The sequence below is a fragment of the Mustela putorius genome, unplaced genomic scaffold (genome assembly GCF_011764305.1).
Source record: "Mustela putorius furo isolate JIRA1106 unplaced genomic scaffold, ASM1176430v1.1 tig00000460_pilon_pilon_pilon, whole genome shotgun sequence".
NCBI classification, from domain to species: Eukaryota; Metazoa; Chordata; class Mammalia; order Carnivora; family Mustelidae; genus Mustela; species Mustela putorius.
This window is the reverse complement of record NW_025421389.1, coordinates 8975223-8995099: the sequence shown is the minus strand read 5'-3', so window position 1 is coordinate 8995099 and position 19877 is coordinate 8975223. Positions and strand designations below refer to the sequence as shown.

Sequence of the window (19877 nt, the reverse complement as noted above, 5' to 3'; positions counted from 1 at the left end):
TTCCATCCCCTCTGGCACCTCTTCACTGTGTCATTCCCCAAATGCCAATACTGTTCTTTCCCTTGTCCCCGAAAGAGGCTGGTCACATGGTGGTAGGAGAGGAGACTTATTTCAGAGACATCCGACATCACACTTCTAAAACCATCACTTACAGGCTCTCCCTGGGCCCTCGCTCTCCTGGTGGCCTTCCTCTTCTCCAGGGAGACAAATTAGCTGCCTTAAGCCATCCTAACTCACCAGAGATGTTGCTCTGCCCATAAAGAACACAGGCTTTGACATTATTGTGTAGAGCCTTTCCATCCTGATGCTCTCAAAATCCCGTTCTAGACTGGGCTCCTGTTCTTTTCTTGGGAGGGGGAAGGGTTCCAATTCTTAACTGAAAAATCAAAAAGCCTATTAAAGCATTTCCCACACCTCCCACTCCCACCCTCCATATCCCCTCCAAAAGAGCCAGTCTTACTCACCCCTAAAACGCAGAAAGTGCTGCTGCCGGAAAGTTCTACCTTTGAGAGGGTTTCCTAGGTTGGCGAAATCTGTTTTAAATGAACATCAAGAATAGCCTTGAGGAGGAAATATGGACTGAATCTCTACCAACTGGCACTAGCCAGCTTATGAGAAACGTGGAGAAAGAGTCCAGCTCCTCCGCCCGTCAGCCAGGAGCACTAACTGTATGTAAATGAATCCCCTGGGCTTTTTTTAGAACCCTAGCAGTAGCTGCACTTCTATATTTAAGTAAGATACTGCTAAAGTTAACTTAGCAGTTAAGCCATGCTTTGCAGTTAGGCTGCCTGCATTTTAAATCTGAGCTCCCCCCACTGACTTGTTTTGCTTTGTTTTCACTCTGGACAGGCCTTCATTTTATCATCTGAAAAAGAGCGTAATGTTTCCCTCAGAGGCGGTGGGAGGAACGATCAAATAATGCCTTCAAAGCACTTGGGACAGTTCTTGGTACAGAGTTAATAATTTACATATTGATAATATTCATGGTAATCAATGTCATGTTCCCCCCACCAGCCCCCACTGTTCTGTTGCGCAAATACCTCAAAAATCAAAAAGCTGTCCCTTCTCAGACTTCCTGAGCTTTCTGGTGACACCGCCGCCTCAGGCCTGAGCACCGGTGAGCTTTACTGTCTCCAGTTCCTGCCTGCTAATCCTTTGCTCTGTCAATCAAGGCCCGTGCTTCCTGCTAACCGGTTCTGAGGGATTCTAGTGGGAGGGACTTCCTTTCGGACAGTGGCTCCGTAGGAAGTTCGGTTGTCACAGGGGGGGCACCCATCTCTCCTGCTCCCTTTGAGTACCCCGAAGGCATGACTAGCCTATTTCCATAGTGCTTGGGAAGCTGTGAGCAAAGCTGCTCTCAGACTTCTCAGTTCCAAAAGAACGGATTACGTTCTGCGGTTTTCCAACTGGATTCAGACCCCTAAGCTGAATACCATCCCGTTGGCCCTGGAGAGTAGAGAAGACAGTCTCTCCGCACTTTGAATTAATTTAACTCATTTCAGAGAAATTTGAAGCCTCATGATGGTACCCCTCCCACCCAACCTTCCCCTCCACCACACACACAATACATACTTCTCCTGATCTAATTCTTTAGCCCTCATGGCAAATAGATATTAAAATATTAAATCTGTCTTCGAGATCTTCTTCATAAAATATTAAGGGAAAATGTCTGTGTTAACAATGTTTTAACGTGAAATAATAAACAAACTGCTGTAATTGGACATTTTTCTTCTGAAGGTCATATGCTCCCACAAAAATCACCCTTGCAAATGTGCAATTCAGAAGAATGATAGCACCTTACACTCAGACACTGTGCTTTTCTGTGTTCAAAGAGCATTCTTTAAACATTAATTAGTTACTCCACCAAATATCCTAGGAGGGGTGGATTAATATCTGATTAATGCAGATATAGATGCAAAGAGAGAGCAAGGAGAGTCCTCCCTCTCTCATCACGCAACAATTCTGAGGCAGGAAATTTTAGCTAAAGCTTCGTGAATGGGCAGAAATAAGTCACAAGTGAGGCTAAGAAATCAAGGGTTCTTGATCCTAAATTTCTCAGGCATCTCTTCTATTCTTTGATTTGCATGAACCTCATAGATGAGCCCCTGAGAAATGATTTCATTTCCCCCCTTAAATCAGATATTCACTTGTGCAGAGAGAGCCTGGCTAGAGATTTCATAAGGAGGCTCTCCTCCCACTAATGAGATGGGGACTGCTTGCTTTTGAGGGCCCGTTTCAGTCACAAGGGATTTTTTTCCTAAATGCTCAAAAAAGTAGGAGGAGGAGGTCTAGCAGAACACAAAATACAGAGGTCCATGACATCTTGCTGGATTCTGCTGCACTCTGACTTGTGCAGGCAAGAGCTCAGAGATTAACTGGCTGCAAACTCTCTTTCCTGACACCTGCCCTGAGTCACAAGTGTACATCCCTAGGTCCCTGCTCCGTGCTTTTCTTAAGGACTTATGATGTGCCCATCGCATAAAACCACTTGCAACCATTTCCAATAATTGCAGCATGAAAAGTGAGCTGATCAGCTTCCGACTTTTATGGCCGGCTACTAACCCAGCCAGCGTTTTCTAATAATACTTTGCCTTTATATCCCAGGATCGCAGAGCAATTTACAAAGATTAATTAGAAGCTCCTTAGAACTCTCATCCTTGTTGGAGGCAGGGGTGGAAGCCCTGAGAGGGGACTTAAATTAGCCTCCCGAGAGAGAGGGGAGTGAGGATTCTAAGGAAGAGCTTGTCTGGTTCAAGCCCGGGCTGTATCTGAGAATAAAACCCCATGTCCCCATTAGTAGGCAATGGAGAAACAATGTGCCATCTGATATTTGGAAAGGATTCAATTAGGAGGAAGTAAGGAGGCTGTGTGTGTTTATTTTTTATTTCAAAAATGATGTAAATACCCAAATTTGTTACTACCCCCAGGGTCCTGGCAGAATGCCTAAGATATCTGTAATTTTGCAAAATTGCATTTTGTGTCACCCCTTCCTGGGTCATTTCACATTTTGCTCATCCCTGCCCCAAAGCCCACTGCCCCTGGCTCCCAGAGAGGTCAAGGGGAACGCCCGTGTGAATATGACCCTTTGATGTACAGCAGTACTGTGGAGAAGGCTGCCATCTCGGGACTCCCCCCCTCCAGTAAGCCACTGGGCCCAGCGCCTGGAGGACCGGCTTGGTAAAGAATAGGGAATGATGGCGGAGAAAGGGCTCTATCAGGCCATTGAGGAAGCACAGCTGTTGAGGGGCCAAGGAGAGGGGCCAGGGGAAAGCTGCAGTGACGTTCTGTTTTGTTCTTGCAACCAAGGCACAAATTAAGGCAAAATTAGAGACTTTCTTTGGGCAATTGGACGGATGGGAGGAGGAGGAAGATGGGGAAGCAGAGCTTTTAAGGACAGCAATTTGAGAACATCTGAGACAAATCTGTGGTTCTTTTTTTTTTCTTTTCTTTCTTTTTCCTTTTTTTTCTTTTCTTCTTTTTTCTTTTTTTTTTTTTTTTTTTTTTTTGGTGGATTAGTTAGTGACTTTCTTTTTGGATTCCGGAGAGGTTTCCCCCCCTTCCTTTCCCTTTTTGCACCATGCACATGTAAATGTGATTGAGAATTCTTTCGTCAGATCTGCTGTCTTGGCAGCCTTCCTGCCAGCTGGCCTGGCTGGGGGAACCCACGCTGGTGGCTGATTGCGACTGACAAGTTCTCCCAGGCTTTGGGGGAGGAAGTTTGGAAGACACTCCCAGGCCCTTGTTTGGGCTTTAGTGCCTGGAGGGAAGAAGGAGGGTAGAGGGGAGTGCCACACAGGCCTGAACCACTCTCTGCCCACGCAGGGTGCCAGGCCACCACCGCCATCTTGGTCCTTCTCCACAGGAACCACACAGTGACTGGTGGGGAACATATACCACTGTCATCAGTGCGACCATTGGTGTAGAATCCCTGATGGTCGAAGTCCAAGTCCATCTTAAAAGGCCATGTAGTCCACACTCCCTTCTTCCGTCTCCAACTAAGGCATGTCATCAAAATGCCAAGATATAAGAAGCATAAAAACCCTGCTCCTCCAAAATGACTGTAGTTTATGGCCGGTCCTATCTTTTGCTTCTCTGTTTCAATTCATTCTCCTTATTTTCTCTCCTTTTCTCTACCCAGGCTGCAGGCCAGATTAATTTGTTGGTTTTGTGTTGTTTTTACTATCTTCCTTTCTTCTCCATGGCCTGACAAATTCTTCACTGATTACCAGGACCTAGCTCAAGGCTTGTATCCTCGAACTTCTCTTGGGTAACTAATAGTTTATAAACTACTGAGCACAGAGCCTAGACAGTAACTGCTGTCTGAAAGGTCAGTGAGGAGGCACCTGAGTGGCTCAGTGGGTTGAGGGTCTGCTTTCAGTGAAGGTTATGATCTCAGGGTCCTGGGCTCCAGCCCTGCTCCATGGGAAGTCTGCTCCTCCCCTTCCCACTGCCCCTCTTCACCATTCATTCTCTCTCGCTGAAATAAATAAATAAATAAAATCTTAAAAAAAAAAAAATAGAAGTTCAATGAGGGGCTGTTGAGTGGCTAAGTCGGTTTAGCATCGTACTCTTGCTTTCAGCTCAGGTCAGGATCTTGGGGTCATGAGATCTGGTCCTGCAGTGGGCTCAACGCTCATCAAAGGATTCTGCCTGTCCCTCTCCTTCTGCTCCTCCCCCGACTTGTGTGCCCTACCTCACTCAAAAATAAATAAATAAATAAATAAATAAATAAATAACTTTCAAAACAAAACAAAAACAGGCACCCCAGTGGCTCAGTTGGTTAAGCATCTGCCTTTGCTTTGGGTCATGATCCCAGGGTCCTAGGATCAAGTCCTGCATCAGGCTCCCTGCTCAGCTGCGAGCTTACTTCTTCCTCTGCCTCTGTGTGCACTCCGTCTCTCTCTCTCTCAAATAAATAAATCTTTTTTAAAAACTTTTAAAAAAAGGTCAGGGAAATTTTATTATAGGTAATTGTGTGTGTTAGTTTTGTCTTTTTAAGCAATATTTTAGTTCTTCCTTCTTTTTCTCTGGTTCTGCTTGTGCACAAAGTCTCTCCAGAGGTCCCCTTTTGTGTAAGTGGTTGTGGCTGTCAGCCACTAAGATGTCCCCCAAGATCCCCACCTTCTGGTATTCAGGACCTTTGTGTAATCCTTTCCTCTTGAGCTTGAGCTATACTTACTGACTCAATTCTAACAAATAGAATATGGCAGAAGTGATAGGATGTCACTTCCAAGATTAAGTTATAAAAAGATTGAAAAGATTGAAGCTCTCTCATCTCGAGAAAGTTCTCTCAACTCTCTCTGGGATTGCTCACCAATCCAGCTGCCATGTTGTGGGGGAAGCCAGCTGCCATGTTGTAAGGCAGCCCCATAGAAAGGCTTATTTGGCCAAGGACTAAAATCTGCCAACAATCATGTGAGTGACCTTAAGTTGATTTACTCCTTTCTAATTATGCCTTCAGTTGAGACCACAGCCCCGGCCAGCAAGTTGATTGGCTGATTGTAACCTTATGAAAGGGTTACAGCCCTGGCTGATTGTAACCTTATGAAAGGGTTACAGCCCTGGCTGATTGTAACCTTATGAAAGACCTTGAACCAGATTTCTGGCCCTAGAAACTGTGAGATAAAGAAATGCTTGCTATTTTCAGCTACTTAGTTTATTACATAGGAATACGTAACTAGTATACTGGCTTCCCAGGCCACTGTAATACTCATCCTTCTCTTAAGATGCTTTAAAGGAAAAGATTGTAGGTCTTCAAGAAGAAAATATGAGACCAGCTTCAGCACAAAGGGACTATTTCTTAAGTGTTTTTAACTCGTATGGAAGAATATCTATTACCAATCTCACACTTAGCTACATCTAAAACTAGAGCAACTTCCAATTACTAAAAGAGATATCAGACAGTGCTGTATATCAAATTAACTTCAGTGAGTTAAAAATATAAGTAAATTCTCACTCAGGAGCCTATGAAACTAGTGGAAGTTCTCAGAAAAGAGAGGGATACTAAATAGTGCTAACTATGTGCAAGAGTTTTTCCACATGGTTTCCATTGTGTTCCATTTAATCCTCACATATCCTACATGAGTATATAAGATATATACATATATACATATAGGATATACATATTCCTATGGAGTAGGTTCTATTATTAGCTTCATTTTACAGATGAGGCAGCTAAGGCACGATGAGTTTAAATACATTTCTCAATGTTATAGCTAATAATAATGAAAGTCTGACTTCAGAGACCATTCTCTTGACCACAAATTCAAGTTATTAAACACAGTTGGGTCATCAGCCCACACATGTTGGTTGATCAAAAATTGATGAATTACCTACATAAAGAATTAATTTGATACTACAATGTGTATTTTAAATTCTATACCATGTATGCAGACCTTTTTTCTGCCAGTCACAACACACGCCCATAGGAGTGGAATTGTATCCGAAATGCTCCACAGCACCCAGTACAGAGCTCTATTCTTCCATGACTATGCATTAAAAACAGTGGAAAGGAGTAATTGGACAGGAGTCAGCACAGAGAGAGCGTGGTAGCTGTGAGTATGAAAGGAGAGGTGGCCCAGGATCAAAACAAGTTCAGGGTTCAGGAAATAAAAAGTGAGACAAAGGAAAAAACAAATCACTATGAGAACTCTGATGAAGAAGAGTGACCCAAAATCGAGGACGAAGGAAGACAAGGACTCAGAAATGCAACATTTATTGGCTGTTTGTTACATGCCAAGCATTATTATACATGATTTGTGTGCAGTATCTCACTTAATGTCCAAATCACCTTATGCCACAGCTGCTAAAACTATCCCCATTTCACAGATGAAGAAACCAAGGCATAGAGAGATTACTGTTAATATCAAACCACAACTAGTAAATAAAAGGGTCAAAGCACAAATTCAATATGACCTGAATCCAAAATCCTTTGTCTTACCCATAATACTAAATTTGCTTGGCATTATAGTTTGATGCAGTGGTAATAGTAAGTGAAGTCCATGAATCAATTGGAACAGAAGAATGGGAATATTTATCTTCCAGTGCCTTCCATAGGTGTTGGAGCTGGGTGGCACAGAGGCACAGAACCCAGCTGTAGCCAGAGGGATCTGACATCTTAGTAACCTCATTTTACCTAGAACTAGAGCAGACAATCAAAAGGAATAGGAAATCTTGGGGATGAATATTCCGTCGTGTAGAATTTCACTAAACCAAACATTTAACACTTATTTATGTATCTATTATGGGCAAGGGCACTGGGCAAGGTGTTGTGAGTATATGAAGAAATATAAGAGAAGGTCTCTGTCCTGTAGGAAGACAGCACAGATAAATCTACAACTCAGGGTGATGTCGTCGCTAAATGAGGTAAAGATACTAACTGCAAGATGACAGATCACTGTGAGCTGATGTGCTGTGATTTGAGTTTTGAGCAAGAGTTCTTACTGAGCAAGTGAGAGAGGAGGAGAAATGGTGCTTCCAGAGGTGTGGATCGCACAATACTAGAGAGAAAGATATTACTGTGTGGGTCTCAAAGTTTGAGCATGTAAGGGAGAGACACTGGTCTTTACCCTTTAGGTAGTGGGTAGCTGCTGAAGGTTTTGAGGAAATAGTTGACATAATGAAAACAATATTAAGGGAGATTAAGAAAGCAGAGGTATACAGGGAAGCATGCTCTTGTTAACCTGAAAATTAGTATCGAGGCTCTGGCTATACGTGGTTGGCAGAGGCTAGAAGTCAGGAGACCATTTTTAGTGAATATTCTGCTGTTAATAGTCTAAGTGAGTTTGAGTATCTCTCTTCTCCAGGACAAACACTTTTCATCATAAAATGATGAGATAGAGGAAGATTATCTTGAGGTTCTCGCTTCCGCTAGTATCTTGGGGTGGTTCACACCACTGCCCTCTGGATTAGTGTAGCGGTCATAACCACAGCCATTTGCTACCCCACAACCGCAGACCGGGACTGCCCCCGCTTCTGCAGAGCCAGACTGCCTCATCCTCTCTTTCCTCACATGTGATGACAAGAGCAGAATGGGTTTCTCTTCTCTGGCTTATTTTATCCCAACTCATGATTGTTATTTCGTGTTTAGCCTCTTCCACAGACAGACGCTCCCTGATTTACAGTGGTTTGACTTAACGATTTTTTTACTTTATGATGATGCAAAAGTGATCCACATTCAATAGAAATTGTACTTTGAATTTTGATCTTTTCCCAGGCTGGTGATGTACTACCGTTTTTTCTCAGGATGCTGGGCAGAAGCAGCCATAGCTCCCAGTCAACCAAGTGATCACAAGGGTCGACAACTGGTACACTTACAACCGTTCTGTTCTTCACTTTCAGCCCAGTCTTCAGCAAATTACATGAGATATTCAACACTTCATTTAAAAATATGCTTTTGTGGGATGATACTGCCCAGCGGTGGGCCAATGTACGTGTTCTGACCATGTGTTCGGTTGGCTAGGCTAAGCTACGACATTTGGTAGGTTAGTTGTACTAAATGTGTTTTCAACTTATGATGTTTTCATTGTGTTGGGTTTGTAAAGATGTAACCCTATGGCAAGGCAAGGAATATCTGGACGAGATTTTGAATATTACATATACATCGTACAGAAGCACAATCCCACCCTTTCTGCATCCCCCTTTTCAAACACACACACACACACAATCCTCATACACACACACCCCACATATCCCTCATGTGCACAAATTACACTGAACACATCCTTCACACATACCACACAGACACACACACACACACATTTACCCATCACACACACTCCACATACCTCACATGTACACACCTTGCACATTCCTCACACATACACACCCTTCACTCATACAGATCACACACCTCTCAAAGCTCCTCAAACACACACATCATTCACACACTAACCACACACATATCTCACCATATACCTCACACACACCCACCACACATTTTACACACACCTCACACATCACACATACATACCTCATCACACACCTCTCTCATACATACATCTCACACACTTGATGTCAGGTGAGTGCACTGGCATTACTGCCCTGGCCTCACAACTGAGAGGAAAAGCCAAATTTTTAGGAAACTTATTAGCCTGGCCCCTACCCAGAGTTCCTTAGCCAGTGGTGTAAGGCTTGATGTCAGGCAAGATAGGGTGATAGGTGGAAACCCATATAAGTAGTACATTTCTCACTTCAGGAAGTAGGGAAGTGTAGTCCTATCAAACTAAAACAAGAAAAAATAAGCAAGAAATACACTCTTCCACAGCCATGCACCAGGATCCCATTAAATATAAATATTCCCTCAGGAGCTAATGCGTTCTAACCCCAATACTGGAAGCATTCCTCCCAGGATGATCTGTGAATATAATTCTGCAGACTTTCAGACTCTATTGCATAGCCCCTGCTCCTGCTCTGACCTCGCTGCTATTGGCAGGGTTCATTGTCCTGACAGCATGATTTCTGCTCTGCCCCAATAGACGACCATCTCTGTCCACTCTGTTTTCAGAGCCGGGATCATTCCATGGTAACACTGGTTCCAAGGGCATGTGTCAAAAATAAACTCTCAGGTATTGGATGGAACTAGAAGCAGTTACTTGAGGTGACTAGAAGTGGGGTTGACCAAGAGCTGAGTGCTCATTGGACCTAAAAATGGCAAGCAGGTTGATGCCAGAGGGGCAAGGTCAAGGGCCAGGTTAGAAGATCAAGTGTGAGCTACAAACAAGGGGAAAGAGTAATGGTCTAGAAAAGTAGGAATAGGATAGGGAGCAGGGTGAGGCACGTCCCAAAGATCTAGTTCCAAGAGAATGCCATGGAATCCGGTGTCTTTGTCAGCATGCAGTGCTGGGCCAGGTGTCCACTACTCTGCATGAGGGCATTTGGATGGCTGCTTAATGTCTCAATAGCAGGTTGATGGTCCATTACAGGTTTTATAGGGATAGCTTTCCTTCTTTGAATGCTTACACTGGACAGGCACTGAGGACTAGCTTTATGTCATTATTAAAATTGATCCACCAGACAATCACTTTGAAGTGAAGGCTATTTTCCCATTTTGTAGATGAGGACACAGATTTCTTAAGACAATTTGAACAATGTGCCTAAAGTGTATTGCCATAAGTGGCAGACCCCAGGATTCGAACACCAGGTCTAACCCCTAATCCAGTGCTCTTACATAGTGATTGTTGTTGTTCCACCCACCTCCAACACTGTGAGAATGCTAGCTGACGTCCATGCACCATTTAGACAGCTCCCAGTAGCCTCGAAGTGCAGGTGGGCTGGGAGAACGGGGCTATGCTCCAATTTAGTGAGCCTGGGATGCTCCTGGGGGAAGGCTAATGTAGTAGGAGGTGATAAGTGTAGCAAGCAGGCTGAATGAACCCAGGGAGCTGCTTGGGTGTGGTTTCAGTTCATTCATTCTAGGAGTTAGCTGCACTGATTCAGCCAGAGCCTCAACTTCTTAGGGAAATTTCTTACCAGCTCAGCCTTTGAGTCTGGAATACCTCGGGTCCTCCGGGCCCCCCATTCCCATCTTTTCAGCACCATTCTCTCATCTTCAGGCCAGAAAGCCTGGCAGAGCCATGAAAGGTCCCTAGGGAGGGAAGGTCCTCCTAGGGGAGGCTGGATCTGTAACAAACGATTTCCCGTGGAGACAAGCTGTGCTCAGAGATCCTGCGGAGGAGAGCTGAGGTCTCCCTGTGGATCTGCCTGGCCTCTCTGCTGTTGACCAGCCATGCAGCTGAGCCTGGGGAGTCGTATGCATGGTGAGGAACACTTGGCCACCCCACCAGGTTAGTCCAGCCTGCTAAGTTTCACCCCTTCTGATAGCCTCACACAGGGATGCATGGAGTCCCGACCCAATGTGACTGCAGGTGAGCTGAGCCAGGAGTTTCATGTGAATGAGGTAAGGCCAAGGATGTGGTCCCCATAAAAGCCACCAATAAAGAATGTCACCACCCTTCTGCCTTTCGCATGTCTCCTACCAAGTAGAGACATGTGCCTTCAGTCATATAACTGGGCTGTGTGGATGGCTTGGCCCTGATCATCACAGACACTGGGGAAGTCATATGTGACCGGCAGTGGGGCACCAGCCCTGAATGAAGAGGGCACACTATATTCATGGTTGAAATAAGCTCTCATGTCTCTGACCTAAGTCCCTCCTGCTGCAAGTTAAGCCCATCTTCCCTTCTGGTTTCACTGGAGTAGTGCCCTTCCTGTAGGCTCTGGGGAAGAACCAGCACCAAGTCATCAGCAGGCTTTCTCTTTCTTTTCTTTTCTTTCTTTCTTTCTTTTTTTTTTTTATGATTTTATATATTTATTTGACAGGCAGAGATCACAAGTCGGCAGAGAGGCAGGCAGAGAGAGAGGAGGAAGCAGGCTCCTTGCTGAGCAGAGAGCCCAATTCGGGGCTCGATCCCAGGACTCTGGGAGCATGACCTGAGCTGAAGACAGAGGCTTAATCCACTGAGCCACCCAGGTGCCCCATCAGCAGGCTTTCTTATGATAAGTCGGAGACTGCCCTTTTTCCCTGTACTGGCTCCGGTAGCATTTTGGGGTCAGGTGTGATAATGATGCTGCTCGTGATAGGTGCCTGTATCAGTCAAGCTGGTGATGAGCAGGAGAAAACTATCTTTTGTTAAGCATCTATAATGAACTCATCACATTTGATCCTATGTAAATTAATATTTGATAAAAGCAAAAGAATGGCTTCAACAGGGAGGACATTAGAATTCTTATTCATAAAATATGTAGTTAGAGCGTGCTGAATGCTGGCTTCAGTCTTTGCACTGTCATTACTAGCTAAGGATCCTTGGGCATGTAACTTAACCCCTCTGAGAGTCAAGTTCCTTATCTGCAGAATAGGGTGCTGATACCTACTTTTTTAGTGTCACTTGCTCTATCCACTTAATCTCATATGCATAATGACTAGTCCAGGCCTGGAAATCACAGATGCTCAAAAATACCTTCTTTAGTAAGAAGCCAATTTTTGAATGGTTGTGGTGCAGATCATTGAAATAACACATGATAACACATGTAAGGGGCGCCTGGCTGACTCCGTCGTTAAGGGTCTGCCTTTGGCTCAGGTTGTGATCCCAGGATCCTGGGAGTAAAACCCACACTGGGCACTCTGCTTGGCAGGAAGTCTGCTTCTCCCTCTCCCACTCCCCCTGCTTGTGTTCCGTGTCTCACTGTGTCTCTCTGTCAAATAAATAAATAAAATCTTAAAAAAAAATTTTAAAAATAAATAACACATTTAAAATGCCTTGGTTCAGTAAGTTAAGCAGCCGACTCTTGATCTCAGAATTCTGGAATCGAGCCTCCTGTCATGCTCTACATTAAGGTTTCTCAAAAACCTGTAGGTTTCTCAAAAAAGCTGGTTCCTTTTGCCCTGCAATAGTGGTCGGAGTGATGCAACCAGCAACGGATTTCATCTCTCCTATGCACCCCCACAGCAGGCATACACAAGCTCTTTTGATTTTTGGCACCACCCCACCAGCTCTTTCTCGCTAGCCCCTCCTGGTCTCCTTGCCAGCCCTTGACCGCAATGTTTCTCATGCTGGAGCCCCCAGGCCCTCTCTCCCTGTCCCCATGTCCCCACTCTCCCTGGCTCAAAGCAGATGTGCAGCAGCCTGCCATCTCCTCAGACGGCGTGCTGTCCCTGTCAATCTCTGGCCATGCCTGGCAGCTGGAATTGCAATTCCCCTTGTTTACAATGCATTGTAATTGCAGACACAGGCTATGCTGTCACTTGTAATTTTATCTTGTCCTGTTCTCCCTACACATTCCCTTGCCTAAGTGTCAAGCAGTTGCCCTTGTGAGAGGTGCTATTGGCAGGAAATGTGCTTCAAAATCCAGCAAAAACAAACTGTTATTTATTTCTCTTTCTATCCCTCTGCACTCAAGAGATGAAATAGACCACGAGCAGGCCGGCCCCTCCTGCGGTCCCCCCAATCCACCCCGCAGCTCTTTTTCCCTGTTCCCTCCAACTCCTGGAGCCATGGGTGTTCCTGCTTCAGCTTGGATTTTGCTTGGACTGGAGATCAGTGGAGGACAATCAAGAAAGCCACTTTTTTGCCACATCTACAGGTAGGGTGTCTAGGATCTTCCAAAGACAGCTTGTACTCCCTCAGGGCAGGAAGCTGGGTGTTACCAGAGCACACAGCCAAGGTCACTTGGTGTATCTGAAGCAGGCTCAGAAAAAGACCTAGCTAATCCTTGTCGGGCACCAGTCTGCGTCACCTTACGTGACCTCATCCCCATTATCACTCTGCAAAGAAGCACCATGATCCCTGTGTTGCAGATGAGGAAATGGAACCCAAGTGTCCTAATGAAGGTCACCCAACTAGTGGTATGCGGGGAAAGCTAGGGTATAAAATGAACATCATGTAGCCCCATTGTATCTTATTGGGTGTTGCACGTTTATCTGTGCTTTGGGGCACACGCAATCTCTGCACTTCCAATATTGTTTCCCAATCATCTTTTTATCCATCTCTCTGCTACTAGGGCGGGGCTTATGTCTTGTTTCTTTTTCTCCCTTTGGCACCTCGCGTATTGCCCAATGCCTCATGAATCTTCCACACATATTTGTTAAGAATAAATATATTTGGAGGGTTGATATTTCTCAGTGATGTTGCTGTTTGGCGATTGCGAAATTCTTTGCCCCAGCCTTATATATTCTTGTTCTGAGTAACATAGACAACTCCTTGCCTTTAGATGCATAATTCTGGTTGTTTTAGACAGTTATAAAGCAGGACACTTCAGAATATGTATCTCATGACAATTAGATTCAAGAAAAAAAAAAGTCATACCTGTAGTCCATTTACATGATGTTTAATTTGGCACTCCGAAAGATTTGGGAGAGAAATTCTGGTATGTCCTAGAGATTTTTGCCATCTACCCAAAGTTGTCCTTTACCTGTCCTAATACTAATAGTGTTTGTGTTAGGGGGAGAATTAGGAATGGATGTCCTCGTAGTCCTTTCCCTCCAGGTTTCAGAAGATGTTCTTATGTTCCATCTATAACAGAAAATATGTTTATTAGTTTAAGGAAGACAGGTAGCAGTCTTCTTGCTGAGGAAATATTGCACTGTTCTGACGGAGAGTAGAGGAATGGAATGAGCTGGCTTGTATATCTTCATTAAGACCTAGGCAAACTGCAGGAAAGGAAGACCATTCCACACTCTGAACATTCCTCTTCCTCTTCCTGATGTTCTGTCCCTGCTCAGACACTCACTAGCTGTGTGTATTTGAGCCATTTGCTCAACCCCTCTGTGCTTCCTTCCATTTTCTTATTTATAAAACTAGGCTAATGATGTCTCTAAGAGGATTTTACTGAACTCAAATCAATCACAAAATGTATGCAGACTGTAGCACAGTGTCTATGCACAATAATCCTTCAACTAAAGGGGGTTCTTAATACCATTGCTATTTTGTATTTTAAAAGTAAGGACAGTAACTTGCAGGAGGGTGAGTAGCTGCAGCTGAGTGGCAGAGCGAGACTTAACTGTTCTGGTTAGGCTCTGCAGGGGCAGATGGGCTCCCAGAGCCATGGCCCAGACACAGTCCACCAGCTGATCACTTGCTGGTATCTGCCACCCACCCCCCACCCGCCACGTCTCAATGTGCTGCCACCAGCTGAAGACAACGAGAAAGCTTTGATGAGATCCAATTAGGAACACAGATTCTACATTCAAGAGGGTTGAGCATTTCATACAGAGGGAAGAAAAGACCCTGAAATTAGTCTAAGTGCTCTGCTCATATATCTTCACAAGCTAAATAGTTAAAAAAGATGTATCATTTAGCAGGATTGACCCTGGGGGTGTTTGCCTCTCATCTGCTAGGACACTATTATTATTTTGCAAATGACATCTCCATCTCCAGTGACTGTGTTCCCCCCTCCCTCTGAAGCCCACGTAAATAAATGATATTTAGAGAGCTGCTGACTGTGGAGGAGGCTTGGCTGAGATGAAAGAACAGAGGGATGTGTTGTTTCCCAGGACACCCCCCTGCATGAGCCCTTAGGACGGGGTACGCATGCATGGAGTTTGGGGGGTGACAGAGAGGCACATCAAGACTCTGTGTCTCCTATTTGAAACTAGCAGGGACTCTGTCTGGAATGAGGAGACTGGGAGGAAGTCGAGAGTAGCTCAGGAAGACCTCAAAAGGAAACACCAAATACTTCAGAGAAGATTCAGAAATGGAACCAACAAATGTGCTTCACTTGTGCTGAACAACAAGCAGTAGAAAGAAGCTAGGACTAGGAGGTCTTGCCCATCCTGGAGAGCAAAAATTCACTGAGGCACAATGCACTGGAAACCACACCTGGATGTGATGGACATGCCTCTTTGAGAAGCTAGGTCCTTTTGCCTTCACCATCTGCTGGTTCCTGGAGCCTCAGCCCCATCATGAGGAGAAGGAGAGGACCACTTGGTGACTGTATCTCCATCCTGAAATTGAACAATAGGATTCTCTCTGCTGAACTCTGAAGTGTTCTTGACCCCAACTCCTTGTTTCCCTGGATGGTAGGAAGTCTTGATCCAGGTGCCTCCAAGTATACTCAGTGCACACAGATGTTTGTAAGGCTTCTTCAGTAAAAGTCAAGATTATTATTTAAGTGAGAGTCCAGGGATCAACAGAAATTTTCTCTGAAAAGCCAGTTTGTGAATATTTTAGGCTTTGAAGCTATAGGTCTCTACTGCAAATACTTAACTCAAGAGGTAAATAAATGACAATGGATGGGTTCCAATAAAACTTTATTTACAAAAATAAGCAACAAGCAGAAATTGGCCCACGGGCCATAGTGTGCTCACCCTGATACATTCCATCTGGGTTTTCTTTCTCTGCTTACCTCCACATGCTCTTCCCTCCTTCTCCTTCCCCTATGCTCTGCTAGCTGAAAGGGGAGCAATGCTTCCCTTGAGTTAAGTATTTGCAGTAGAGACCTACGGCCTCAAAGCCTAAAATATTCACAAACTGACTCTTCAGAGAAAATGTCTATTGATTCGTGGACTCTCACTTAAGGCACTCATTTGGGGTTTTGGTAAACCCATGGGAATAAGAGAGATGCCTAAGGACACCAAGGAGGGGCAAGCCCACATAGGTCTTCTGCTGGCAACCTTAAGGTGCTATCCCAATACTCTATCCAATTTCCCCCTGAGGCTAGAACCATGGCTGATTTGAGATTCAGTTTGGGTCTTCAGGAAATTTAGGGGCCCCTTTAATGACACATAGGAGGTTTCAGCTGTCTATTTCTCTCTCTTCCTCTCTCTTTCCCTCACTTCTATCATCTCCCCTTTCCCTTTCACTCTCTCCTTCTCTCCATGCTTCTTGGTGCTTCCATTGTCACTGCCTTCCCAGATTTGTGGTGAAGCATCTGCAGAGGCTGCCCTCAGCTCTTCCCAGACCATCCAGTGACTTGAGTCCCTCCTTTCCCCAGGAAGGGAGCTTCTTTTACCCCAAATGGGCATTCCAATCCTGAGGTCAGGGAGTCATGTCTCCTCCTTCTGTATGAACTGCCCCTACTCTGCACCCTTTCCTTCAGCAGCAGTCAACTTTGAAGGTAATGTTCTAGTCTCCTGAGTTTGACATTCAGTGGTCTCCACAAAAATTATCCCATGTTTCATGCTGTTCAAGATTGAAGCGGATGGAGGCAAGAAAATAAACAGTGGAAATATTCCATTAAAAAGTCTTGCTGGGGCACCTGGGTGGCTCAGTCGGTTAAAGCCTCTGCATTCGGCTTGGGTCATGGTCCTGGGGCCCTGGGATCGAGCCCCGCATCGGGCTCTCTGCTCAGCGGGGAGCCTGCTTCCTTCTCTCTCTGCCTGCCTCTCTACCCACTTGTGATCTCTGTCTGTCAAATAAATGAATGGAATATTTTAAAAAGTTAAAAAAAAGTCTTGCTTCCTAAGGTTGACATATGATGACTTAACTATACATGAATCTCCTGGTATAAAGTAGCCACATTGTTACTGATATCCTTTATAATGAGCTTTAGGAAAATAACATTCAAATAAAGTCAAAAGAGTCTACTTGCACAGATACAGAAAAAAAAAAATGTACAGCCTCTCAAGAAATGGCCCAGAAAGATAAGCGTTAGAACTCTCACATTGCCAACCTGGGTGTCTCAGGACTCTATGCTTCCACCCATTGGGTTGTGATTGAGTTTTGCTCTTTGGAGCACCACTGATGAGACAAGTTCACCTTCTGCTGGGGGCTGATCTCAACCTTGCCATCTCCAGGCTGTGACTTGAAGAAAGAAGTATGTCAGGGACAGACAACTCACTAGTTTATTGGAGGCGGAAGAATCACCTTAGCAATTATTATTATTATTATTATTTTGTAGGAGATTTCTCAAAGGAATAGTAGGGGGTGTGCCCCATTGCCAGAGTTCTGGAAGCATTTCCAGAACCCCCTTCTTTCTTAGATCTGGCATCAGATGGTAATATTCTGGTAAATTCCCATGTTTCAGAGTAGAGGGGTCCAGAAATAATAAAGAAAATAGATTAGTAATGACACAACTAATCCCCTTCACCACATTTTTCTCTCTGCACTATACTGTTTATATATAAATTATTTTAGTCAATATTATGTTGCAGTAACAAATTAACATCTACACCCTAGTGACTTAACGCAACAAAGGTCAGTGTGTGTGTGAGTGCACATGCTCACATGTGTGGTGTGGGGGGCCTCTTCTCAACATTAGCCACTCAGCAAGCAATCTAAGCAGATGGAGACTCTGCCATCTTGAAACCACTTTATCTGGAACACATGTTCTCCACTATCACCACAGCAGGAGAAGAGAGAGCTGGGCTCTCATACCTCACTAGTATTCCATGCCACTTCTACAACCATCCTTTGACCAGAACTGGTCTTGTGGTCCTCCCTAACTTTGAAGGGCTGAAAAATGTATGGAAGCCTATGGATATTGGATGAGCAAAAAGTAGTTCTGCCGTATAAGTCCTTAGCATCTTTTAGACCTTCTTAATAACCACTTTGGAGAGGGGCATTTGACTGACCATGTCATTTATATATCTACACAATCGTTCTAAATAGTTATTGAATACCTACTTTGTGCCAAGCATATATCTAGGCACTGGCATTATAATGAAGAGTAAGAAAGAAGCTTCTCTCTTTCAGATGACTCACAAAAATGAAATGATACTGTGACAAATGTTGTAGTAGGAAAGACACACGATGGAAGCACCTGGTAGGAGGGGCTCATGTGTACAGAGAGTCGAAGTTATCCAGGCAAAGAAAGTGTTGGTGGGGGTGTGGGGGAGGAATGATGAAAAACTGAGGTTTCTCCAAGTCAAATCCTGTATCTGTAGCAGAGAAGGAAACCCAGGAATCCCATCTTCCTGGTCAGAGTGATACTTCCAGGTGGTCTTCCTTCTGGAATAAGGACAGTTTAGGAGTCCGGACTATAGAAACCAATTGTAAGCAGGGACTGTCTTAAGCTGGTTTTCCTCCTTGCCTCTTCCTGCCTAGTACATATCTCCTCTCTGAGCCAACACACCTCTGACGGCCCAACTTGAACTACACGGAGGAAGTCGCTCAATCTGCATTTCTTATAGATATGAAATTATTAATAACCCAGGATGTAGATGTACATGTTTGGTCCCCTCCTCCAAACATCCTTCTCTGGGGGATTGGGGTGAGGGTTGTGGGGGGACACCTTGCTGTTTAATAAATAATAGAAGAGATTCATAAAGTGTCTGGGAAGCACATTCTTCATGCAGAAATGTTACGGAATAACACAGGATGAATAATAGAAAAGGTTATTGAAAAATTCATAATTTCCAAGTGCCAGTGAAGGGCAGCTCCTGTGCAGTCTATTTGCCTGTAGAAAAGTGATTAAAATATATATTATTGTCCTGTCTATAGGAAAATGTATTATTAAGTGGATACTAGTGTGACATTTGAAAAATCCATTTCATTCCATTTAGCAGCAAAGGGGTTTTGGCTGCTGCTTTGTGTCGCAGGTTTCCCAAGCATTTTAATAAGCCATTTAAAAAACAAAAAGGAATTTTAATTATGGCCCCCTGCCTCCCAGTCATACTATTGCTTTGCATTTACGGTTCTTTTGCCAAAGAAATTTAAAAACATATAATAGGGAATGTAAATAGCCTGCCTACATTTATTATGTCAATTGCCAAGAAAGCAACTTGACCATTGACCAGTACTCATGGGTTGAAAGAAGAGAGGATTGGAAATGCATTTGCTGGTCCAGACACAAGGAGAAACAAAGCCTCAGTGTAAAGGGCTTGCAATCCCTGCCAACCCAAAGTGTGGCTACTCTTCTAAGCAGACATTCACCAAGCTTTCCCTGTGAAATCAGGAGTTACTTTGAGGCATACTTCTAAATGGTTTATATTTCTGAATAATGATTAACTTAAGATCAGGGATCATCTGACTCACCCATCAGCTTCTGGGCAAGATGGAGCTCTTTGAAGATCTTCACGCCCAGTAAAATTCAGAGCTGGCTTTTAATAGATTCGAGTTTGGGACTTGGGATAGAGCAGCTCTCTGATTCTTTCTCAGTATTAAGTTTCTCCGGTAACTTGGGTAAGTCTCTAGGGACAGGATGGGATCTGAGAGGGATAGAACACATCCTGTCAGCCTCAAGCTCTGAGTCAGCTTGGACAGCTTCTTTTATAGCCCAGTGGTCTCTCAGTCAGATGGATGGGATGCTTATGGGACCCCTCCCTCTTACTGAATGACTGTGTAATTTTGCCATTATTATTCAACTTCTCTGGGTCTCAGTTTAATGATGAAAAATAGAGCCATTTATATTAGGTCATGATTTTTAATATTTTAACCTAAATGTTTATTTTTTAAAATAGATAATCACACCATTTGTTTTAATGAAATCTCATTTGGGAGCAG

The 19877-nt window shown here is 44.2% G+C and overlaps 1 protein-coding gene and 1 long non-coding RNA gene across 7 annotated transcripts in view; one reads left to right on the top strand and one right to left on the bottom strand.

Annotated features, from left to right (window-relative positions):
* The window catches only part of LOC106006981, a 42396-nt gene extending 41259 nt beyond the window's left edge, over nucleotides 1–1137 (bottom strand). For all 5 annotated transcript variants that reach the window (XR_001181413.2, XR_001181415.2, XR_001181417.2 and 2 more), the window contains exons 1-2: nucleotides 1041–1137; nucleotides 465–533 (exon numbers count right to left, since the gene is read on the bottom strand). This is a non-coding gene — a long non-coding RNA (uncharacterized LOC106006981). The remainder of the gene's footprint in view (nucleotides 1–464; nucleotides 534–1040) is intronic.
* NTM (neurotrimin) overlaps nucleotides 1–19877 on the top strand; it is a 948645-nt gene that overhangs the window by 196682 nt on the left and 732086 nt on the right. The window lies entirely within an intron of this gene.